Source organism: Podarcis cretensis, assembly GCF_951804945.1.
Source record: "Podarcis cretensis genome assembly, chromosome: 6".
Classification (NCBI taxonomy): domain Eukaryota; kingdom Metazoa; phylum Chordata; class Lepidosauria; order Squamata; family Lacertidae; genus Podarcis; species Podarcis cretensis.
Genome location: NC_137175.1, coordinates 4568389 through 4576429, shown reverse-complemented (window position 1 = coordinate 4576429; position 8041 = coordinate 4568389).

Here is an 8041-nt window from a genome sequence, read left to right as displayed (position 1 = left end):
TTCATAAAATTTATGCACCATTTAACTGTATGTGGGGGACACACACCTCAAAGCAGTTTACAAAAAAGAGGGATGCATTCTTGCCACCCCGCACCCAAAGAAAACCACACACACACCAGTATAGCTCCAAGGCTTCTACCAATCTTAATCTGATCTGGTTATTGCTTTCGTTTTTAAATGATTTTTGCTTATGTGTTACTATTTTATTTTATTTTTACACGTAAAATCATAAGGAAAAGCTTACATTCAGTATTCTTCCTAATTGCTCAGTTACATATCTATCTATATCTATCTATCGTCTGTCTGTCTGTCTGTCTGTCTGTCTGTCTATCTATCATCTATCATCTATCTATCTATCTATCTATCATCATCATTATCTATCTATCTATCTATCTATCTATCTATCATCTATCTATCTATCTATCATCATCATCTATCTATCATCTATCATCTATCTATCATCTATCTATCTATCTATCTATCTATCTATCTATCATCTATCATCTATCTATCTCCACACACACCTGCTCTCACTTTCCAAACGGAAGGGGCTCCATTTCTCCTCCCACTTCGCTGAAGGGGCACTGCGCAGCTTTCCCTCTCGCAGCGCTGTAGCACCCTGCTTGTGGTTAACGCTTAGCTGGAATGAAATATTCAACGCAGCAATAGAGAAATTAAAATAATAATTTATTTGTCAGACAAATAAATGAGAGGCACAATGGAATATGGTTACCAAGCTCTGGCCTGGCCTCCTGCCATTCTGGCCAGCACTTATATTTCCTTAATCCAGCCCCCTTGCTCCTCCTGTGGCTGCCTCTGTCCAATCAGCCTGGTTGAAATTCCTATTGGCTGTTTGCTAGAACCAATCAGAAAAGATACACCCATTTCCTCTTGTCCTTTTATGGGAATCAAAAAGATATATATTCTTCTATCTATAAATGACAAATAAGTAGTAATATATCTTACATGTGTCTCAACAAGGAACCTTAATTACCAGCTCACCTCGCCCTATTGCCCTCCAAAACAAATGGTTTAATCTTAAATTTTTATCTTAAACAGATGTCAAGGATCTTGAGTTCACATCATCATTGAAAGATCTCCTTCTCTTGAAGGTCTTTTAAACAAAGGCCTGACAACCATATGTGTGCTCTAATGATGTTTCCTGCTTGGCAGGGGGGCTGGGCTGGTGGCTGATGGCCCCTGTGATCTCTTCCAACTATATGAAATAAGAATCTAGCATAAGGATTTAACATTTCTTAGCTTCTAATTCCTTTGCATAATTACATTTAAGCCAATATATTTAATACATAACATAGATAGCCTTTTAGAAGAATAAACCTTTTCAAAGTAAAAAAGGAAGGAACATTTTACAGCCTCAAAATAAGATAGAAAGAAAACCTCTTCTCCAGCCAAGCCAGTTGCCTTTTTCACTGCTCTTGACCTTTCAACCTTAGGAAAATATGGCTCAAGTTTAATGGGAGGCACATGGTTTTATTTTACTATTTACCCACTCTTAATTATGTTTTCTCAGCCTTCTTATATCTTCTGTAATATGTAGGGTCAGTGTAACCTTGGCTGTCAGCCTGTAATTCCCTTTTTACGACTTTGAGAATTGTTTTCTGCTATAAATCAGGGGGCCCCCTTGTCCAGGAGAATAAACATCTTGCCAAGGTTCTTAGGCAGCTGGTCTTCTGCCTGGCATGAACATTTGAAAATCTTTAAGCTCATTTTAAAATACAGACCCTGATCAAGCCTTAATAAAAATGCAGGCTATGATTAGATGCCTCATTGCCACTCCAGCGAAGCGAAGCCAGGAGAGGAAGAGGGATCGGTGCGCACTGATCCCTCTTGCTCTCCTGGCTTCAGCAAAAGCTGCACAGCCTGCATTCGCTCCATAAGACGCACACACATTTCCCCATACTTTTTAGAAGGGGAAAAGTGCGTCTTATAGAGTGAAAAATATGGTAACAGAATAACGGCTATGTTCTTAAGAATTTAATGGTTTTACAATTATTTGATTTCATACGCCTCTTTTTCAACACTACATGGGATCGTTGCTCATGATGCAAACATTGGAACAGAGGAAGCTGCCTTATACTGAATCAAACCATGGGTCCATCTAGATCAGTATTGCCTGCACTGACTGGTAACATCTCTCCAGCTTTTCAGTCAGGGAACTCTGCCAGTCCTACCTGGAGATGCTTTTGGGGACTGAATCTGGGACCTTCTGCATGCCAGGCAGATGTCCTACCACTAAACTTTCCAGGTCTCCCTCACCACCTGGGAGTCAGGTTGGGCTGTGAAGCCGACAGAGCAAAAGAAAGTATATCTGAAGGAGTGTCTCCACCCCCATCGTTCAGCCCGGACACTGAGGTCCAGCTCCAAGGGCCTTCTGGCGATTCCCTCACTGCGAGAAGCCAAGTTACAGAGAACCAAGCAGAGGGCCTTCTCGGTGGTGGCCCCTGCCCTGTGGAACGCCCTCCCAGCAGATGTCAAAGAGAACAACAACTACCAGACTTTTTGAAGACATCTGAAGGCAGTCCTGTTTAGGGAAGCTTTTAACGTTTGATATATTATAGTATTTTAATATTTTTTGGAAGCTGCCCAGAGTGGCTGGGGAAGCCCAGCCACATGGGCGGGGTATAAATAAATTATTATTATTATTATTATTATTATTATTATTAAGAAGAAGAAGAAGAAACACACAAGGAAGATGTACCTGGCAGGCTACCTTCTGGCTTCTAAAGCCCCCCCCCCCCCAAGGAAGCAGGGAGTTGTCTGTACAACACAGCTGACTACTGGCTTGGCCACATTAAAAGATTCAGGGGCAGGAAGGCAGTTGCATCCGAAACAACAAATGTGGGTTTGATCACGGGAGGATTTGGGGTGGATGGTGGAGGATCAGAAAGAAAAATAGTCAGCATTTTTCCATCATTACAACCCCAGAAGCCTTGGGTGGTGGCAGCAGCCCTGTTCTCCACAAGAATGGAAATTCACAGCTGTTGCCTTGCCAGTTTTGGCTAATGGAGGCTCATGAGTATTTGTAGACATGCTACGCTTTTCATATGGAAATGTAAGGTTTTCAAAACTCACTTCTCGTTCAACCGTTCGCTCTTGAGAAAGCAAACCGGAGAGTTGCAGAGCCCATGGCTGCAGCACTCAGGTTACGATTTCAAATGCACAATTATAATCTGGAGGATTATGAGATTCTCAGGGTTCGGGGCTAAGTTTCTTGAAGCCACTTTCCAGCTCTCAATAACCACAGTTTCTGCAGCAGCCTGGCCAGGGGTGGGGCATCTGTGGCTCTCTGGATTTTGCTGGACTACAACTCCCATCATCCTTGACCATTGGCCAGGCTGGCTGGGGATAGTGGCAGCTGGATCCCCACAACATCTGGAAGACCAAAGGCCTAAGCCTGCGCAAGGATGACACGCAAATTCGTGAAGCGTTCCATATTTTTCAAGAAGGAATATGACCATCGTTGGGTTGGAGCTCCCCCGAGAACTGCTTTTCAATACTAAGGATTATCAAGAAGATCGGCAGATGGGACATGAAAAAGAGTTAAGAGCCTCGGATTTAAGATCTCCAGGTGATGGACTGTTGTAAGCTGATGGAACTGTTTGGTAGGGGCCGACACCGGGGAGGGGAGACAGTGAAAGAAAATTGGGAATTTAAAGTGTATATATCGAGATTTTTTTTTTTTTTTTTTTAAATTGCTTTTAATGAGAGATGGAGAAATCGTGGAATGGAATTTTATGACCCTAGGGGAAATGTCTTAAGAGAATAAGTTTAAATATATCAGTTTTAATGAGAAATAAGATTAAATAAAATAAAAGTGGATGGCTAATTGGTGAAAGAGAGAATGGAAAATTACAGCATATTAAGATAAATTATTAGGATAAAAATAAAGATGATTTGCTGAAATACCTATTTGAACTAGAAAACAAAGAGGGGAGGTGTGAGGAGGTCAAGGAAACAAGTCATAGAAAGAAAATCATGTAAAGGTTTAACTTGTTCCTTTTTTCTTTTCTTTTTTTTTGCTTTCTATCTTTTTTCCATTTTTTCTTGGAAATGTCTTGGGGTTTTTTGTATTGTGTCTTTTCCCCCCCTCTTTTTTCTTTTTGAAAACCTGAATAAATATTATTTTTTTTAAAAAAGGCCTAAGCCCAAAAGAGAGAAGTGCCAGTCAACTGAACCCAGGATCAGCCACATGCAGTGGGGCAACCCAGCCAGATGGGCGGGTATAAAATCATCATCATCATCTCTACCCCTGAGCTACGGCCGTTTTGGATTGAGTGGGGTTATCAGGTGACCATCAAATGATGTCCCAGCATATGTGAATCGTGTGGGATGCAGAAGTCAAGTACCACATTTTCCTGTTGCCTAGAGTGGACACAGAGGGGAATGTGGCTCTAGACAGAGAGGACTTCCTGTCACACCTGTTCTGGAGCCTCTTCCCCCTGTGTGTGACCATGTCGATGAGCATGACCCTAGCTGACCCTGCAAAAGGACTAGCCACACAGCCATCTTCCCTTTTCAGACTTCTCTCTTGGACCTCCTCTTCTGGCTCCTAACCAGAACATGGCTCTCATCCTTACAGAGGATGGAAGCCACAGGTAGAAAATCTGAGGCAGAGCCCAGACTTCCTTTTCTCTACGAATGTGACTGTAACCACAAGATAAAGCCTGCCTCCAGATTACTGCTGAGAACTGAATGTGAGCAAAACTTTATGCTTGCTTTTAAAGAAGACTGTCATGTTATTACAGTCATACCTCATGTTGCGAACACTGTGGGTTACGTCTTTTCAGGTTGCGTCCTGCGGCAACCCGGAAGTACCGGAAAGGGTTATTTCCGGGTTTTGCCACTCGCGCATGTGCAGACGCACAAAATGATGCCACATGCATGCGCAGAAGTGGTGAATCATGACCCGTGCATGCGCAGATGCGGGTTGCATTTCGTTCAGGTTGTGAACAGGGCTCCAGAACGGATCCTGTTCGCAACCAGGGGTACCACTGTATTATTATTTTAAGAGGGAAATAAAGGGGAAACTGGGACACGGGTGGCGCTGTGGGTTAAACCACAGAGCCTAGGACTTGCCGATCAGAAGGTCAGCGGTTCGAATCCCCGCGACGGGGTGAGCTCCCGCTGCTCGGTCCCTGCTCCTGCTAACCTAGCAGTTCGGAAGCACGTCAAAGTGCAAGTAGATAAATAGGTACCACTCCATCGGGAAGGTAAACAGCGTTTCCGTGCGCTGCTCTGGTTCACCAGAAGTGGCTTAGTCATGCTGGCCACATGACCCAGAAGCTGTACGCCAGCTCCCTCGGCCAGTAAAGCGAGATAAGCGCCACAACCCCAGAGTCGTCCGCGACTGGACCTAATGGCCAGGGGTCCTTTTACCTTTAAAGGGGAAACTTACCAGGAACAATCCAGACGGGACAAGCAAGACTGGATTGCTTAATTTAAAGGATTCTAACGAATCATCAACTTGCTTCCAGGGATGTGCTTTGCTGCTTGCTTGAGTGAGGAGGGATAATATTTAATCAATATATCCTCTCCTACCTTCCTCCACCTTCCCACAAATCAGCCCCTGGCGATGTAAGTCAAAGCCTTCATTGATTTGCTGACATGCTTCTTCATGTCTTTGCGACTCTGCCTCCCTCATCTTTGTTTCCCACCAATATTTATTTCGGCTAGGTGGCCTTCAGAGGTCAGCCAGCTACGCCATGCAACAAACGAATTAAATCCCCCCCTCCAGCTTCCCCCAAATGAGATGAGCCCAACTTGGCAGCTATTTGAAGGGAGCCGAGGATGGCTAACACCTGGAGATCAGCGCAGAGAGACCCCGACGCTCTCCCATGGCCGCAGACCAAAAAACAGAGAGATAATCAGAAGCAGAGCAGCACCTGGCAACCGGGGGAGAGGGGAGAAGACTACAGAACCGTCCAGGTCTAATGCATCTTGGCAACCTGAAGTTGCTGGCATCGCTGTGCATCAGCTCTGATTCAGAGGCTGAACCAGAGGAATCCCAGCCTGCACAGGAGTCCCTGCCTCCAGGGCCGGCTGAACAGGGGCTTGAACCTGAAGGGCCCTCACCTGTGCCGGATCCTCAGGAGCAGACACTAGCTGAAACCACTCTGGCTCTGGAGGTGATGGAGGACCCATTGCCTGCAGGTGCTCCACTCTCAGCCCTGTCAGGGGAAGATGAGGTTGCCTCTGGGGCTGGTAACCCTCCAGCCTCTCCTGAGCTGCAGAGGCTCAGGGCAGAGAGGCGGAGGGAACTAAGTTCCCGCAGGAGGAGTGCTCGCCTCCAGGCCAGGAGAGGCGAGTCACCTGTGGACTGGGGCCGCCCTATGCCTCAGAGGAGATAAAGGCCAGTCAGCCCGGTCCCAGGTTGCGGGAGCAACATCGTTGGTTACCTGTTTCTGCCAGCACCCTGTCCTGCTCTTCCAGAGTTCCTGACCACACCTAGCTTCTTGCCTTGGACCTCGCTTCGCCCTAGACGGACAGCCTCCATACCCTCGACCTAGGACCGGACTCAGACCACGCCGCATGGTGACCCCCCCCCCCCCCCCGGGACCAGCACATGGTGTGTTAACTGTTCGTTTTGATGTGTTATGGAAGAGTGTGAGCAGGAGAAAGGACTGTGGCTGAGTCACAAAGCATCTCCTACACATACAGAAGGGTCAAGGTTCGATTTCTGACATCTCCAGGTTGGTCTGAGTGGAGCCACTGTCTGAAAGCCCTGGAGAGCTGCTACCAGTCAGTGTTGACGATTCTGACCTAGATGGACCAATAGAATCGTAGAACTGTAGCATTGCAAGGGACCCCACGGATCATCTAGTCCAACCCCCTGCAATGCTGGAATATGCAATTGTCCCATAAGGGGATCGAACCTGCAACCTTGGCATTATCGGCACCATGGTTTAACCAGCTTCCTACATTCGTGGTATCTGAAGAAGTGTGCATGCATACGATAGCTCATACCAATAACAAACTTAGTTGGTCTCTAAGCTGCTGCTATCCATTCTGAAGGAAATTAGCCCTGAGTGCTCACTGGAAGGACAGATCCTGAAGCTGAGGCTCCAAGACTTTGGCCACCTCATGAGAAGAGAAGACTCCCTGGAAAAGACTCTGATGTTGGGAAAGATGGAGGGCCCAAGGAGAAGGGGATGACAGAGGACGAGATGGTTGGACAGTGTTCTCGAAGCTACCAGCATGACGTTGACCAAATAGCGGGAGGCAGTGGAAGACAGGAGTGCCTGGTATTTTTGTACCCCCTGTACATTTTTTTCATATGTGGTCGGATTGCAAAATTGTTAAGAAACACTGGGAAATGATTTATAATGAATTGAAAAAGATGTTTAAAATAAACTAGGTGTTACAGGAGTGGATATACCAAGAATGCAAAAGGATTTATTTAAGTATGCAACAAGAGCCGCACGAATACTATTAGCACAATATTGGAAAGAAGAAGGTGTCCATCTATAGAAGACTGGCAAGTGAAATTAATGGAATATGCTGAAATGGCAAAACTGACTTTGAAATTAAGAGGAAGAGATGACAATGGATTTAAAGAAGAATGGAAGGACTTTATTGCATATGTACAGAAGCAATGTACACAGGTTAATATATTAGCAGGATTTTAAAATACTTGAAAACATATTATGACTGGACAATAAGTAATTTTAATGATTTTATAATTTAAAATGGACATGCGGTATGATGATAAACAATGGAACCAGGGAAAGGAAAAGGGGGAAGTCGACTCTATTCCCCCCCCCCCATGATTAAATATGTATTGTTAATTTTATTTTTTGTTGTTTTTGGAAAATTAATAAAATAATTTATATATATATATATATATATATATATATATATATATATATATATATAAAACAATTCTCTATTGGGGGAATTTTGCTTTCACTCATTCTTCCAGTCTTAATTTCCTTTCTCTATACTTCTGCAGCAACCCTCAGGATTTTAGTGCAAAATCCTCCTAATAAACCCGCCGTGGTCTGCAAGTTTCCTCACAAACTTC